General features: G+C 51.7%; 1 pseudogene; it reads left to right on the top strand.

Moving 5' to 3' along the window:
- LOC141047308 (uncharacterized) overlaps window positions 1-18391 on the top strand; it is a 442763-nt pseudogene that overhangs the window by 364822 nt on the left and 59550 nt on the right.

Here is an 18391-nt window from a genome sequence, read left to right as displayed (position 1 = left end):
AACGCAGCCAGTGCACAGACACAGCCAGGAGTCCCAGATGTGAATAAGGCCTATAGTGAGTGTGATAACACTGTGTGTACAGCGCTGCGGAGTATGGAGGCAATACAGGAGGGAGAAATAGGGCTATGTGCACATGTGTGCAGAAAATTTCTGCATAAAAACAGGACTCCTTCCCAGAAAACGCGCGTTTTTTATGCATTCTTTTCCCGCGCGTCCCCAGACACATAGAAAATAACCAGAAATGCGGAATTTACCACGAAATAAAAAAAAAAGTTTTGCGGTAAAAAATGCATCAATATGCACAAAAAGTGCAAAATGCATTAAAATGAATGGGAAGCTTCTTTTAAGTGTTTTTTGAGCTGATTTTTTGGTAAATCCGCGGGAAAAACACAAAAAAAACGCCGTGTGTGAACACAGCCTAACCCCATAGAGGATGAGGAGGACTCGGTACAGACCTCCACCTGCAGAGCCGCAACCGGGACACGAGGAAGAAGGGTAAATGCTAGACTGTATGGGCTCCTTCCAGGTGTGATGTCATTTCCGGAGGGTGTCATACCGGGAGGGGGCGTGTTCTGACAGCAAAGGCAGGAAGAGAAGACGGCAGTACACTTTTGTCTGGGCCGTCTGGTCTGGCCAGCTACACTGTATGGGCTGCAGTCAGGACCTGGAAGGAGCTCATACAGTGTAGGCTCAACCCTGCTCTGTGCACACAGGACCTGTGATGAGGTCACAGGAGGGGAGGAGTCAGGGGTCACATGATCAGGGGCCTCAGTGTATGCAGGACTCTGCTGTGCTTGTTGTCATGGTGCTGGATGAGGGGAAGTTTCTGTGTGGGGTCAGGAGGGGTTTACAGGGTGGATGTAGCAGAGCCGTGTGTGTACGAGGTGTACGGAGCGAAGCAGCCTGTGTACGAGGTGTACGGAGCGGAGCCGTGTGTGTACGAGGTGTACGGAGCGGAGCCGTGTGTGTACGAGGTGTACGGAGCGGAGCCGTGTGTGTACGAGGTGTACGGAGTGGAGCCGTGTGTGTACGAGGTGTACGGAGCGGAGCCGTGTGTGTACGAGGTGTACGGAGCGGAGCCGTGTGTGTACGGAGCGGAGCCACGTGTGTACAAGATGTACGGAGCGGAGCCGCGTGTGTACGAGGTGTACGGAGCGGAGCCGCGTGTGTACGAGGTGTACGGAGGGGAGCCGCGTGTGTACGAGGTGTACGGAGCGGAGCCGCGTGTGTACGAGGTGTACGGAGCGGAGCCGCGTGTGTACGAGGTGTACGGAGCGGAGCCGCGTGTGTACGAGGTGTACGGAGGGGAGCCGCGTGTGTACGAGGTGTACGGAGCGGAGCCGCGTGTGTACGAGGTGTACGGAGCGGAGCCGCGTGTGTACGAGGTGTACGGAGAGGAGCCGCGTGTGTACGAGGTGTACGGAGGGGAGCCGCGTGTGTACGAGGTGTACGGAGGGGAGCCGCGTGTGTACGAGGTGTACGGAGCGGAGCCGTGTGGCGCTCGCGTGTGTACGAGGTGTACGGAGCGGAGCCGCGTGTGTACGAGGTGTACGGAGCGGAGCCGCGTGGCGCTCGCGTGTGTACGAAGTGTACGGAGCGGAGTCGCGTGTGTACGAAGTGTACGGAGCAGAGCCGCGTGTGTACGAAGTGTACGGAGCGGAGCCGCGTGTGTACGAGTTGTACGGAGGGGAGCCGCGTGTGTACGAGGTGTACGGAGGGGAGCCGCGTGTGTACGAGGTGTACGGAGCGGAGCCGCGTGTGTACGAGGTGTACGGAGCGGAGCCGCGTGTGTACGAGGTGTACGGAGAGGAGCCGCGTGTGTACGAGGTGTACGGAGGGGAGCCGCGTGTGTACGAGGTGTACGGAGGGGAGCCGCGTTTGTACGAGGTGTACGGAGCGGAGCCGTGTGGCGCTCGCGTGTGTACGAGGTGTACGGAGCGGAGCCGCGTGTGTACGAGGTGTACGGAGCGGAGCCGCGTGGCGCTCGCGTGTGTACGAAGTGTACGGAGCGGAGTCACGTGTGTACGAAGTGTACGGAGCAGAGCCGCGTGTGTACGAAGTGTACGGAGCGGAGCCGCGTGTGTACGAAGTGTACGGAGCGGAGCCGCGTGTGTACGAGTTGTACGGAGGGGAGCCGCGTGTGTACGAGGTGTACGGAGGGGAGCCGCGTGTGTACGAGGTGTACGGAGGGGAGCCGCGTGTGTACGAGGTGTACGGAGCGGAGCCGCGTGTGTACGAGGTGTACGGAGCGGAGCCGCGTGGCGCTCGCGTGTGTACGAGGTGTACGGAGCGGAGCCGCGTGTGTACGAGGTGTACGGAGGGGAGCCGCGTGTGTACGAGGTGTACGGAGCGGAGCCGCGTGTGTACGAGGTGTACGGAGCGGAGCCGCGTGTGTACGAGGTGTACGGAGAGGAGCCGCGTGTGTACGAGGTGTACGGAGGGGAGCCGCGTGTGTATGAGGTGTTCGGAGGGGAGCCGCGTGTGTACGAGGTGTACGGAGCGGAGCCGCGTGGCGCTCGCGTGTGTACGAGGTGTACGGAGCGGAGCCGCGTGTGTACGAGGTGTACGGAGCGGAGCCGCGTGGCGCTCGCGTGTGTACGAAGTATACGGAGCGGAGTCGCGTGTGTACGAAGTGTACGGAGCAGAGCCGCGTGTGTACGAAGTGTACGGAGCGGAGCCGCGTGTGTACGAAGTGTACGGAGCGGAGCCGCGTGTGTACGAGGTGTACGGAGGGGAGCCGCGTGTGTACGAGGTGTACGGAGGGGAGCCGCGTGTGTACGAGGTGTACGGAGGGGAGCCGCGTGTGTACGAGGTGTACGGAGCGGAGCCGCGTGTGTACGAGGTGTACGGAGCGGAGCCGCGTGGCGCTCGCGTGTGTACGAGGTGTACGGAGCGGAGCCGCGTGTGTACGAGGTGTACGGAGCGGAGCCGCGTGGCGCTCGCGTGTGTACGAGGTGTACGGAGCGGAGCCGCGTGGCGCTCGCGTGTGTACGAGGTGTACGGAGCGGAGCCGCGTGTGTACGAGGTGTACGGAGCGGAGCCGCGTGGCGCTCGCGTGTGTACGAGGTGTACGGAGCGGAGCCGCGTGTGTACGAGGTGTACGGAGCGGAGCCGCGTGTGTACGAGGTGTACGGAGCGGAGCCGCGTGTGTACGAGGTGTACGGAGCGGAGCCGCGTGTGTACGTGGTGTACGGAGCGGAGCCGTGTGTACGTGGTGTACGGAGCAGAGCCGTGTGTGTACGAGGTGTACGGAGCGGAGCCGTGTGTGTACGAGGTGTACGGAGCGGAGCCATGTGTGTACGAGGTGTACGGAGCGGAGTCGTGTGTGTATGAGGTGTACGGAGTGTGTATGTGTAGCTGGATACTCCGGGCCCCCAGCGTGTTAGGACCAGACGGGGTCTTTGTCCTTGGAGCTTCTCTGCTCGGTATAATGAGACTCTGATCTCGGTTGTATAAAGAGGGTTGGAGTAAAATAGAAACTGCCTGAATATGAGACCTTGTCTGATCTCTGTGTCCTGTGTAAGAACTATGGAGATCGCGCTATTCTCCTGGATAATGGGGCATAGCGCTGGGACCCGAATATTCCTGTACAGGGGTCTCTGGAGAGATAATCTTACCGCAGCATTCTGGATTGGGGGAAGGGATTGGGAACATTTTACTGTCATTTCCCTTCATAAAAACTGTAATAAAAAATAACTGATTAATAAAAGTGTTCCGTTTTCCCCCGTTTTGTCTGTAGGAGAGGTAAAGAGCCGCGGCTGAAGGTGCTTTATCTCCAGGAGGCTACAGAAGAGGGAGGATCGGCAACTCCGAATGTCCTTGTCTATTCTGGGATTGAGAGTTAGGAAAAGAGGCAGGAGGATGTTTTATTTTTTTTTGGGGGGTCAGGGGCAAGAGATGCAATATTTATCAGTGACTGAATCGCCGTGATTTCAGCTCTGCAGGCCACTAATTTGGATTTTAATGAAACAACTGAGATACAATTGAAGTGGAGATTTTCAAATTTAAACTAGATGTGTAATTCCTGAAGGAAGTACAGATAGTGCTTTGAAATGGTGCCCGGGCTGCCCCTTTAAGAGAGACTTGCCTGCTGCCCCTGCAACACTTTCAACTCAGGATCCGTTTTAACTGTGGGTGCCTCTCAGGGTCAACTTTGGCCTGTGGGGCCCCTCAGGGTCTGATTTGGTGGGTGGGGCCCCTCAGGATCTGATTCCATGGTCTGGGCTCCTCAGGGTTTGAATTGGTGGACGGGATCCCTCAGGGTCCGATTTTGTGGCCGGAGCCCCTCAGGGTCCGATTTTGTGGGTGGGGCCCCTTAGGGTCTGATTTTGTGGGCGGATCCCCTCTGGGTCCAATTTGGTGGGCAGGGCCCCTCTGGGTCCGATTTGGTGGGCGGGGCCCCTCAGGGTCCAGTTTGGTGGGCAGGGCCCCTCAGGGTCCAGCTTGGTGGGCAGGGCCCCTCAGAGTCCGATTTGGTGGGTGGGGCCACTCTGGGTCCGATTTGGTGGGTGGGGCCACTGGGTCCGATTTGGAGGCCGGGGTGGCTCAGCCTCCGATTAGGAGGCCGGGGTGGCTTAGCCTCCGATTTGTAGGCCAGGGTCAATCAGCCTCCGATTTGGAGGCCGGGGTCGATCAGCCTCCGATTTGGAGGCTGGCGTGGCTCAGCCTCCGATTTGGAGGCCCAGGTGACTCAGCCTCCGATTAGGAGGCCGGGGTGGCTCAGCCTCCGATTTGGAGGCCGGAGTGGCTCAGCCTCCGATTTGGAGGCCGGAGTGGCTCAGCCTCCGATTTGTAGGCCAGGGTCGATCAGCCTCCGATTTGGAGGCCGGGGTGGCTCAGCCTCCGATTTGGAGGACGTGGTCAATCAGCCTCCGATTTGGAGCCTGGGGTCACTCAGCTTTCTATTTGTCGCGCCTGCCCTTTAAGACTCATTTTGGTGCACCGGCCCTTTAAGAATCACTTTGGCGCGTCAGCCCTTTAAGAGCTAGTTTGGCTCAATGGGCTTCTAAATCCACTTTGGCGCATATTCTCTCTCAGGGGCATGCTTCATGTGATGAAGCTAGATTTGCATTTGTGCTGTGGGTTTCGCTTTAAGAGCTGATATTATCTGACAGAAGCTCTGTCCTGCTGGGGTCATGTAAAGTTCGTAGGCGTTGGCATAGTAACTGGGTGTGCCTGCGCATATCATTGAGCTTAACTGCCACCTCACCAGCCCCATATTTTCCCTATGGCAAAATTTTCCCACTGAAATGCATTGAGACAATGCATTCCAATGAAGGGAAAATGTTTTTTCAAGCGCAAATTTCGCAAAAACTACAAATCCGATCGACACGAAAAATACTTAGCACACCACTCGTGGACGCTAGCTTCGAAGCGACGCCTCAACGGAGTCTGTGCGTGTAGCGGTTCGGGTCGCATTAATTGCGGAAATCAACTGAATAAGAAGAAGAAGACGTTAGCAGCGCTCGCATTACACGAAAGTGATTTCTTCAAAGCACTATAATAAAGGGAACCTGTCAGCAGGATTGAGCTCAGTAACCTACAGACACTGTCAGGTCGGCGTCATTATACTGATTAATAACTGGTGAGGAAATCCGTCTGATGAACTCCAGTGAACTCTTACAGCGGCTCAGAGATACACTCCGGGAGCGATTACCTCCTGTCAGTGTATCGCCGGTGGCCGGGTGAGATCACAGAGGGAAACTCGGTATTAAATGGACTACGGGCGGACAGGAGTATATGTTGGTTTATTATTTTTGATTGCTTGCAGGAGACGCGGGTGTCATGGATTAGGTGTTCGGTGAGTATTAGAGTTGAGCGAAACGGGTCGAAAAATTTCAAAAGTCGCCGACTTTTGGTAAAGTCGGGTTTCATGAAACGAAACCCGACCCTAGGGTGAGGTCGGCCACGAGCTTGGCGACTTTAGCGCCAAAGTCGCGTTTCAATAGTTTGTTTTCCGCCCTTTTTCAGCCAATCAGGATCCACGGACACTGTGGGCAACGTGATGACATAGGCAGGGGTCACCACCATCTTTGAGAAGGGCATGCAAGTGATTGGCTTGCTTTGGGGGGCGTCACAGGGAGTATAAAAGGGCGTGCACGCCGACCGCCATGTTACTCATGCTGATCTCAGAATAGGAAGAGATGCTGCTGCTGATTCTGTAGGGAGAGCGTTAGGCAGGGAAGAAGACACCAAAAACTGCTTCTGCTGCTAGCGATTTTGCCTGTACTACACACCAGTCACTGTATGTGCAGTGCAAGTGGAGGCTATATTTTGCTGGATCAGCTGTGTTGGTTGTTAGGCTGCCTTATAAGGCTTCCTGATAGCTGCATTGCTGTTTTCCAACTGCTCTGCAAACTGCTTTTTTAAAAGCAATCCATTTTTTTTTTTTGTCCTGGTGAGGTACTGAGCGTGCATTTTTTCACACCATACAGCGGTGTACGCTCCTCACACAGTACCGTGTAACGGAGGTTATCACGGCCACAGTGAAGCTATCTGTGTGTGACTCTGTAAGAATAAGTCGAGGACATGTTCCGTTCTTACAGACCTCCACCTTCTAGTTTTGTCTGCTTTTCAAACAGTTAAGTATATTTGCTGTTTGATCACATTCAAAACTATAGAGAGACAGCGTGTGTCAGTCCGTATACTTAAAAAACACGGAGCTTGACAATTTTACGGACACCGGACAGCGGTGTACGTGCACGCCCATCTCTCAGTACCGTGTAACGGCTGTTATCACGGCCACAGTGAAGCTATCTGTGTGTCACTCTGTAAGGATAAGTCGAGGACATGTTCCGTTCTTACAGACCTACACTCTAGGGAGATTCCTATTCTGCCCAATTCTATATACACCTTATAGTTTGTCATACACTAGCCAATTTCTGCCTGTGACATAGCGGTGTGATATTCACTGGGCCTCACACAATCCAACAGTGTCCACAAGTGTGTTCAGAAATTCTACATCTCCCCTGTCCTATAGTGACATTTTTCACACCTGCGACATTGAGCCTGTGACATAGCGGTGTGATATTAACTGGGCCTCACACAACAGTGTCCACAAGTGTGTTTAGAAATTCTACATCTCCCCTGTCCTATAGTGACATTTTTCACACCTGCGACATTGAGCCTGTGACATAGCGGTGTGATATTAACTGGGCCTCACACAACAGTGTCCAGAAGTGTGTTCAGAAATTCTACATCTCCCCTGTCCTATAGTGACATTTTTCACACCTGCGACATTGAGCCTGTGACATAGCGGTGTGATATTAACTGGGCCTCACACAACAGTGTCCACAAGTGTGTTCAGAAATTCTACATCTCCCATGTCCTATAGTGACATTTTTCACACCTGCGACATTGAGCCTGTGACATAGCGGTGTGATATTAACTGGGCCTCACACAATCCAACAGTGTCCACAAGTGTGTTCAGAAATTCTACATCTCCCCTGTCCTATAGTGACATTTTTCACACCTACGACATTGAGCCTGTGACATAGCGGTGTGATATTAACTGGGCCTCACACAACAGTGTCCACAAGTGTGTTCAGAAATTCTACATCTCCCCTGTCCTATAGTGACATTTTTCACACCTGCGACATTGAGCCTGTGACATAGCGGTGTGATATTAACTGGGCCTCACACAACAGTGTTCACAAGTGTGTTCAGAAATTCTACATCTCCCCTGTCCTATAGTGACATTTTTCACACCTGCGACATTGAGCCTGTGACATAGCGGTGTGATATTAACTGGGCCTCACACAATCCAACAGTGTCCACAAGTGTTTTCAGAAATTCTAAATCTCCCCTGTCCTATAGTGACATTTTTCACACCTGCAACATTGAGCCTGTGACATAGCGATGTGAAATTAACTGGGCCTCACACAACAGTGTCCACAAGTGTGTTCAGAAATTCTACATCTCCCCTGTCCTATAGTGACATTTTTCACACCTGCGACATTGAGCCTGTGACATAGCGGTGTGATATTCACTGGGCCTCACACAATCCAACAGTGTCCACAAGTGTGTTCAGAAATTCTACATCTCCCCTGTCCTATAGTGACATTTTTCACACCTGCGACATTGAGCCTGTGACATAGCGGTGTGATATTAACTGGGCCTCACACAACAGTGTCCACAAGTGTGTTCAGAAATTCTACTTCTCCCCTGTCCTATAGTGACATTTTTCACACCTGCGACATTGAGCCTGTAACATAGCGGTGTGATATTAATTGGGCCTCACACAACAGTGTCCACAAGTGTGTTCAGAAATTCTACATCTCCCCTGTCGTATAGTGACATTTTTCACACCTGCGACATTGAGCCTGTGACATAGCGGTGTGATATTAACTGGGCCTCACACAACAGTGTCCACAAGTGTGTTCAGAAATTCTACATCTCCCCTGTCCTATAGTGATATTTTTCACACCTGAGACATTGAGCCTGTGACATAGCGGTGTGATATTAACTGGGCCTCACACAACAGTGTCCACAAGTGTGTTCAGAAATTCTAAATCTCCCCTGTCCTATAGTGACATTTTTCACACCTGCGACATTAAGCCTGTGACATAGCGGTGTGATATTAACTGGGCCTCACACAACAGTGTCCACAAGTGTGTTCAGAAATTCTACATCTCCCCTGTCCTATAGTGACATTTTTCACACCTGTGACATTGAGCCTGTGACATAGCGGTGTGATATTAACTGGGCCTCACACAATCCAACAGTGTCCACAAGTGTGTTCAGAAATTCGACGTCTCCCCTGTCCTATATACACCTTGTACCTTGTTTTACATTACTATATAGTTTGTGGGATTTTGTGTATATTTTTACCAAAAATGAGGAAGGCTGGTGGAAGAGGCCATGGAATTGGGCGGGGATTGCCAGCTGGTAATGATGGTGTTGGTGGTGGATCTGATGGTAGTGGCAAAAGCAAAATAGGACCGAATGCAGGAGGTGTTGAGCCTGCGTCATCGTCTGGCTCCACAAGGCCTCGAAGGCTTAGTTTTCTAGGAGTTGGCAAACCGCTTTTAAAGCCAGAGCATCAGGAAACAGTTTTGGCTTACATTGCTGACTCAGCCTCCAGCTCTATCGCCTCCTCTTCTGAAGTTGTAAAAAATAAAAGCACTGAGTCATCATTGGAGGGTCATGTTCATGAACCACACCTTTCCTTGTGTCCTTCACCCCAACCAAGATTGAAGGATGACGCAGGCCATACAACTGATTACTCCATGGAGCTGTTTTCACATACCATGCCTGGGTTATCAAGTGAAATGGTGAATTACCCAGGCCAAGATGAATCTGACATGGAGTGCACTGATGCACAGCCACTGATAGATGATTCTGCTGGTACATTCAGTCAGAGCACTACATTGTCCTCGCAGTGTAATGAGCCAGATTCTGACCCTGATGAGACTCATGTGCCCCTTCCCGCATACTATACCACCATACACGGTGACACAGAGGAAGGTGCACATGACATTGAAGAGGAGGTGATGGATGACCCAGTTGTTGACCCAGATTGGCATCCATTGGGGGAAGAGGGTGCTACTTCCAATAGCTCAGATGAGGAGGAGGAGCATCCACAGCAGACATCGACATCGCAACAGCTGTTATTTGGCAGGCCCGAAGCACTCCAAAGACAGGTTCCAAAAATCAAAAGAGTTGCTGGACAGCTTGTCCAGACGGTCAAAATAGCACAGCGTGCTAGGCCGCAAAATGTCTTCCAAAGTAGGAAGAGTGCAGTGTGGCACTCTTTTTAACAAAATCCTCATGATCAGGCCAAGGTTATCTGTAAGAAGTGCGCAAAGACCTTTAGCCGAGGGAAAAATCTGAAAAATTTGAATACCAGTTGCATGCTTAGACATTTAACCAGCATGCACTTGCAAGCGTGGACACAACACCAAACCTCAAGTGCCACATGTGCAACTGATCACAAAGAAGGTAGTCAGCAACACTACATTGTTTCCCCCTCTGTAAGCCCACCAGTTAGCACAGCAGCACATGTTGAGGTGTTGTTGCAAGGCCAAAGCAGTCAGGGAATCCCACTGTTATGTCAACGAAAGACTGAATCTAGGCCATCAGAAAGAACACCAACTCCATCACCATCATCAACCCTCTCTCAGTCCGCCCTGTCCACCGCTAGTTCCACCATATGCAGCTCTCAAGTCCAGCTCACCCTCCCAGAAACTATGAGTAGGTCAAGAAAGTACTCAGTCTCTCATCCGCGTACACTGGGTTTGAACGCCCACATTGCCAAACTAATCTCGTTAGAGATGATGCCCTATCGGTTGGTGGAAAGCGCAGCTTTCCGCGACCTCATGGCTTATGCAGTACCACGCTATGACCTACCCAGTCGCCACTTCTTCTCTCACAAAGCCATCCCAGCCCTCCACCATCATGGTGCACCTCACAACAGATGCATGGTCCAGTCGGCATGGCCAGGGCCTTTACGTGTCCATCACTGCGCACTGGGTTAATGTGGTGGATGCAGGGTCCACAGGGGACAGTGGTGGTGGGACAGTGCTGCCTAGCCCACGGTATAGGTAACAGTTGGCTGTAGGCGTTCTACCCTCCTCCTCCTCCAGAAGCGAAAGCTCGTCCACAGAGCGCAGTCGTACGAGCACTCCATCTGCAGCTGCCACTGTTGCACACGAGGTGACCCCCTATCGAGCAGCTAGTGGAAAGCGTCAGCAGGCTGTGTTGCAGATGATGTGTTTGGGCGACAGACACACCGCCGAGGTGCTGGCCGAGTACTTGAAGCGACAAACTGAGTCATGGCTGGGCAGTATACATCTTGAGGCAGGCAAGGTAGTTAGTGATAACGGCCGTAATTTTGTGGCAGCCATAGCCCTTTCAAAACTCAGCCACATACCTTGCTTGGCTCACACCTTGAACCTGGTGGTGCAGTGCTTCCTCAACAATTATCCGGAGTTAACAGCCCTGCTCCAGAAGGTGCGAAGACTGTGCGCGCACATCCGCCGGTCGCCTGTACACTCCATTCGTATGCAGAAGCTGCAGCGATTGCTCCACCTTCCCAACCACCGCCTCATTATCGACATAGCAACAAGGTGGAACTCCACCCTGCACATGGTTGAGCGGCTGTACGAACAGAGGCAGGCCATAATGCATTTGTGGGAGGATACACGGCCAGACACTTTGAGAGCAGACATGGAGTTGACAGGTGTGCAGTGGTCGAAGCTGAAAGACCTCTGTAAAGTCCTTCAGTGTTTTGAGGAATGCACACGGCTGGTAAGCGCAGACGATGCCATCCTAAGCATGAGCATCCCACTTGTGCGTCTGCTCATGCAAACTTTGACACACCTTAAGGAGCAGGCGTCTGCAGCCAATGTTGACGAGGAGGAAGAGGAGGAGGGAATCCTTGATGACATTCAGCCATTGTCTGCTCAGGGACCTCTCCTGGACGAGGTGGAGGAAGAAGAGGAGGAGGAGGATGATGATGGGGATGATTACTTAGGGGAGGAGGATGCATCTCGTGGGGCAAGTGAAAATGTTGGCGTGGCAAGGTCTGGTACAGGGTTTGTGCGTGACTGGAGGGATGTGGATTTGCCAGAAAGTGCTCCTCCAACCAGCACTCGCAGTGCATCATTGACACCGGGAACATTGGCCCACATGTCAGATTATGCCTTGCAGATCCTAAAAAGGGACCCCCGCATTGCCAAAATGATGAACGATGACGACTACTGGTTGGCCAGCATCCTGGATCCACGCTATAAAGGCAAATTACAAAATATCATGCCACACGAGAACCCTGACCTAATATTGGCTAATAAACAAGCAACTCTGGTAAACCAGTTGGTTGAGGCATTCCCAGCACACAGCAGCGGTGATGGTTCTCACACGAGCCGTACGTTTCCAAGGATTTTGTCCCACCTTCCCCTGATGACACATAGGGTGACAGAAAAATGGCTTGCTTTGGTCCTCCTCTTCCTGGGACTTGAACAATTTTGCCTTTTGCATCAGCTGAATGTCCAACATCAACATATTGTCATGGTATGCCTAGGTTACTTTAGGCAAAAACCCCGGGACCCCTGCGATGTCCCTCAGACTAGGGGAACCCTGTCTGTCCCTCTACCCAGGATTTACACTGAAGGTGTGCCTGCCTGAGCCTCCACCCTGTCCCTGTCTCCTGTCCAGCCCTAAGCTGAACCCACCACCCTCCACCCAGTGAGGGGACCAGACACCAGACCCCACAAATACGTATGGACAGGGGTAAAAGAAACACCACACAGTTAATACACAAGGGAATACAATAATGTGCAAGGGCAACCAAAAATATATATAACAGATTGGAGAAAGAACCACTGAGGGATATACTGCACCAGATATCAGACGCTCCAACACCACCACTGCTGACCAGTATTGCTAGCACTAGGCTAAAGCTATAGTCGGCGACGCCCATAGTCAGGACGAACTATTTAAAGACCAAGGGCGTGGCCCAGCCCTCAGCCAGCATGACAACCTGGTTAACCCTATCCCGACTGGAACAGAATACCCAACAGGGTATTACCGCTGTCTGCCGGACACCCTGGTGTGAACAGTGTCCGACATGACAGTACCCCGCCTTCTACGAGGGACCTCCGGAACCTCACCATGTCGAGGACCTGGCTTGTCCGGATGGCGACGATGGAACATAGTAACCAGTCGATCAGCATGAATGTCAGAGGCCGGCACTCATGTCCTCTCCTCAGGACCATAGCCACGCCAGTGGACCAGGTACTGTAGAGTGCGATGCACAACCCTAGAGTCCACCACTTTGGACACCTCAAATTCCAACGCGCCATCCACTAAGACGGGAGGTGGTGGCCCGGGGGAACCATCCACCAAACCCACGACCTTCTTTAGCAATGCTTTGTGAAATACATTATGAATCTTATACACAGCCGGCAACTCCAAACGAAATGCCACTGGGTTGATCACTGCGGAGATTCTAAATGGGCCAATGAACCTGGGACCCAACTTAAGTGACGGTATCTTGAGCTTAATGTTCCTAGTAGATAACCACACCCAATCACCCACACACAGGTCCGGACCTGGCACACGTCTGCAGTCAGCCACCCGTTTGTACCTGGAACCCACCTTCAACAAGCGCTGCTTGACTCTCCTCCAAACAGACGACAATTGAGCTCCCAACTGGTCCTCTTCAGGGACGCCAACTGAGCACCCCTGACGCAAGGTGCAAAATTGAGGATGTTGACCATACACACAAAAAAAAGGAGATTCCCCAGACGATTCCTGGCAATGGTTGTTTATTGCGAATTCTGCCAGAGGAAGAAACGCTGACCACTCTTCCTGATTGTCGGAAATAAAGCAGCGCAAGTATTGCTCCAGGTTTTGGTTCATCCGCTCAGTCTGTCCATTCGACTGAGGGTGGAAAGCCGATGAATGAGATAATTTGATTCCAAGGCGAGAACAAAAAGCTCTCCAAAACTTTGCCACAAACTGCGTACCGCGATCAGACACAATGTCAGACGGGACACCATGAAGTCTGACCACCTCGCGAATAAATATCTGAGCAAGAGTCTTAGCATTGGGCAAAGACGGTAAAGCAACGAAATGTGACATTTTGGAGAACCTATCAACAATTACCAAAATGACCGAGTTCCCTGCCGAGGCGGGCAAGTCAGTAATAAAATCCATGGAAATCTCAGTCCATGGCTTACTGGGCACCCCGAGAGGCTGCAAGCTACCAGCGGGACGGGAACGAGGAGTCTTGGCCCGTGCGCACGTGGTACAGGCAGCCACATATGAGGCCACATCCTGCCGGATTTTAGGCCACCAAAAACGACGCGATACCAGTTCCAGAGTGCTCTTAACCCCTGGATGACCTGCCAGTACCGTGTCGTGATGTTCGCCCAACACTCTAGAGCGTAGATGTAGCGGCACAAAAGATTTATTAGCAGGTAACCCCGGCGGTACCACCTCCTGAGCCTCCGCAATCTCTGCCTCAATCTCTGTCGTGATGGCAGATACCACCACACCCTTTTGGAGAATAGGCACCGGCTCTTCACATAACTCTCCACCAGGAAAACACCTGGATAAAGCGTCTGCCTTAACATTCTTCGACCCAGGTCGATAGGTAACAATGAAGTTGAACCGGGTGAAGAATAATGCCCAGCGAGCCTGTCTGGAGGACAGGCGCTTAGCAGATTCTAAATAAAGCAAATTCTTATGGTCGGTTATCACAGTAATCTGATGAACAGCCCCCTCCAAGAAGTGTCGCCACTCCTCAAATGCCAATTTGATGGCCAATAGTTCCCTGTTGCCAATATCATAATTACGCTCCGCAGGCGACAGCTTCTTGGAGAAGAAGGCACACGGATGCAACTTGGCCCAAGAAGGGCCCTGAGACAGTACAGCCCCCACTCCAACCTCCGACGCATCCACCTCCACGACAAACGGTAAGGAGACATCGGGCTGCACCAGAATGGGCGCTGAGGCAAAACTATTCTTGAGGAATTCAAACGCCTGTACCGCAGGCTCAGACCAGTCAGAAAAGTCGGTACCCTTCTTAGTCATGTCAGTCAGTGGTTTGGCAATCATAGAGAAGTTCTTAATAAATTTCCTATAGTAATTGGAGAAGCCAAGAAATCGCTGAAGCGCCTTAAGATTATCAGGCCGATCCCAATGTAGTACCGCCTGCACCTTTGCGGTGTCCATCTTAAAACCTGAGGCGGAGATTATATAACCCAAGAACGGTAGCTCCTGTACGAAAAACACACATTTTTCAAGCTTGACATAGAGCCTGTTCTCTCTGAGCAACTGCAGAACCTGTCTAACATGCTCTATATGTGTATCATGGTCGCGAGAGAAAATGAGGATGTCGTCAAGATAAATTATAACAAACCTCCCCAACAACTGAGAGAAGACATCATTAATGAACTATTTAAAGACCAAGGGCGTGGCCCAGCCCTCAGCCAGCATGACAACCTGGTTAACCCTATCCCGACTGGAACAGAATACCCAACAGGGTATTACCGCTGTCTGCCGGACACCCTGGTGTGAACAGTGTCCGACATGACAGTACCCCGCCTTCTACGAGGGACCTCCGGAACCTCACCATGTCGAGGACCTGGCTTGTCCGGATGGCGACGATGGAACATAGTAACCAGTCGATCAGCATGAATGTCAGAGGCCGACTATAATGTCATGGTATGCCTAGGTTACTTTAGGCAAAAACCCCGGGACCCCTGCGATGTCCCTCAGACTAGGGGAACCCTGTCTGTCCCTCTACCCAGGGTTTACACTGAAGGTGTGCCTGCCTGAGCCTCCACCCTGTCCCTGTCTCCTGTCCAGCCCTAAGCTGAACCCACCACCCTCCACCCAGTGAGGGGACCAGACACCAGACCCCACAAATACGTATGGACAGGGGTAAAAGAAACACCACACAGTTAATACACAAGGGAATACAATAATGTGCAAGGGCAACCAAAAATATATATAACAGATTGGAGAAAGAACCACTGAGGGATATACTGCACCAGATATCAGACGCTCCAACACCACCACTGCTGACCGGTATTGCTAGCACTAGGCTAAAGCTATAGTTGGCGACGCCCATAGTCAGGACGAACTATTTAAAGACCAAGGGCGTGGCCCAGCCCTCAGCCAGCATGACAACCTGGTTAACCCTATCCCGACTGGAACAGAATACCCAACAGGGTATTACCGCTGTCTGCCGGACACCCTGGTGTGAACAGTGTCCGACATGACACATATGCCACTTTCTAAAAGTCCCTAACTGTGCTGTCTCCCCCCCCATGGCCGGGGTCACCACCTAGCGCACAAAACCGTGCGAGTGCCGTTGCCCTGGACAGGTGGGTAGGATGACTCTTGGGCGCGGGCACTGGCACAGGGTCCCTCATAGTGCAATCAAGTGTCTCTGACGGTGGTGGTGCACACCCGCCATCAGACACACCGCCGTACTATGAGGGGCCCAGTGCCAATACCGACACCCACGAGTGGGCCCCCCTTGCTTGGGCAGGGCCCCAGCATTTGCAATCTTTACCTCTCCCTGCTCCTCCGCTGTGTAGTCTGGGCCGTCAAATCCATACTGGGCCTGACACCGTCTGAGCCTGCCTCCTGATCTATAGACATATATTTTGAATGTGTATACTATGCTATCCATACATGTTATCCGGTGATACGGTACCCTTTCTCACCTTTTGTGCAATCACGTGTAATCCATACTGGGCCTGACACCGTCTGAGCCTGCCTCCTGATCTATAGACATATATTTTGAATGTGTACACTATGCTATCCATACATGTTATCCGGTGATACGGTACCCTTTCTCACCTTTGTGCAATCACATGTAATCCATACTGGGCCTGACACCTACTGAGCCTGCCTCCTGATCTATAGACATATATTTTGAATGTGTACACTATGCTATCCATACATGTTATCTGATGATACGGTACCCTTTCTCACCTTTGTGCAATCACATGTAATCCATACTGGGCCTGACACCGTCTGAGCCTGCCTCCTGATCTATAGACATATATTTTGAATGTGTACACTATGCTATCCATACATGTTATCCGGGGATACGGTACCCTTTCTCACCTTTGTGCAATCACGTGTAATCCATACTGGGCCTGACACCGTCTGAGCCTTCCTCCTGATCTATAGACATATATTTTGAATGTGTACACTATGCTATCCATACATGTTATCCGGGGATACGGCACCCTTTCTCACCTTTGTGCAAGCACGTGTAATCCATACTGGGCCTGACACCGTCTGAGCCTGCCTCCTGATCTATAGACATATATTTTGAATGTGTACACTATGCTATCCATACATGTTATCCGGGGATACGGTTCCCTTTCTCACCTTTGTGCAATCACGTGTAATCCATACTGGGCCTGACACCGTCTAAGCCTGCCTCCTGATCTATAGACATATATTTTGAATGTGTACACTATGCTATCCATACATGTTATCCGGGGATACGGTACCCTTTCTCACCTTTGTGCAATCACGTGTAATCCATACTGGGCCTGACACCGTCTGAGCCTGCCTCCTGATCTATAGACATATATTTTGAATGTGTATACTATGCTATCCATACATGTTATCCGGGGATACGGTACCCTTTCTCACCTTTGTGCAATCACGTGTAATCCATACTGGGCCTGACACCGTTTGAGCCTGCCTCCTGATCTATAGACATATATTTTGAATGTGTACACTATGCTATCCATACATGTTATCCGGGGATACGGTACCCTTTCTCACCTTTGTGCAATCACGTGTAATCCATACTGGGCCTGAGAACGGCTGGCGAGCTGTTAAGCAAGCTACAACACCTGTGGTTTGCACACGTAAGTTTTTCATTTTTTCAGGAATGACGGTTAGGCCTAATTCCGGAACTGCGGTTGACCTGCACTTACTGGGAAATCATCGTTCGCGGGTAATAATTGTAATCCCAGATCCCCATCACTAACGTTGTTCAGCGGGTTATCTGCACCTGTAAGCGACAAACGCTGGCCTTTTCAGTGTAGCGCACATGCAGCCACGGACATGTAAGGGCATGACACACCAGTTATTGGCCAATCTCACGTGCCAGAGCCTCGCGTGTCCCTCTAGTAAGCCGGACTCGGACCGCGGGGCATGACGGAGTCTCGTTCGTTAACGGAATTAAGCTTGCAATGTGTGCATCTTTTTTTGTGGCTGGATGGTTGAGGTTGCCCATGTTGAGTCAAATTACGCCGTAGGCTCCACTCCTGGTGGTGCCCTTCTGGACATTCCTTTAAGGTTCAGCTTTGCAACCATACTGCCCACGTAAAACAAACACTTTGCCTTCATGAACGCTGTTTGGAGGGTCGTGACTCGTGGGAATAACGCCGCCCAATCAGTTAACCTGCTAGAAAGATCCTTCGTTGCTCCCAAGCATGACATCACACTCCCTAGGAGGAAGGTAATGCCACTGTGGCGACCGTACTCCTGGGGGCGACACAAGTGCACTGATGCCCAGCCACTGCTCGATGAATCTGCTGGTACATTGACCCAGACCACTACATTCCCCTCGCACGCTACACGGCCTGAATCTGACCCTGATGAAACTCAGGTTACCCTTCCCATATACAGTTCCATCTTACACGGTGACAAAGAGGAAGCTGCGGATGAAAGTGCAGGTTCGGCCCACCCGCCATCAGACACACCACCGTACTATCAGGGGCCTGTGATGTACAATGCCCGAAGATATGTTTTCTGTTGCAATGTGCTAACAAATCCTCCATCCTAGGACATTGTAAACTGTCAGTAGTAGGAATTCTTTCCCCCCAGGTTTTATCAACCCTGCCACTTCCTCTGGAAGAGCAGGACTGTTAATTAGCTAGACCATCTTCCTCACACCATTTGGCTTCTC

Source organism: Dendrobates tinctorius, unplaced genomic scaffold (assembly GCF_039654945.1).
Source record: "Dendrobates tinctorius isolate UK_male_01 unplaced genomic scaffold, ASM3965494v1 ptg000126l, whole genome shotgun sequence".
NCBI lineage: Eukaryota > Metazoa > Chordata > Amphibia > Anura > Dendrobatidae > Dendrobates > Dendrobates tinctorius.
The sequence above is the reverse complement of the archived record's forward strand: the minus strand, read 5'-3'. Positions and strand labels throughout refer to the sequence as shown.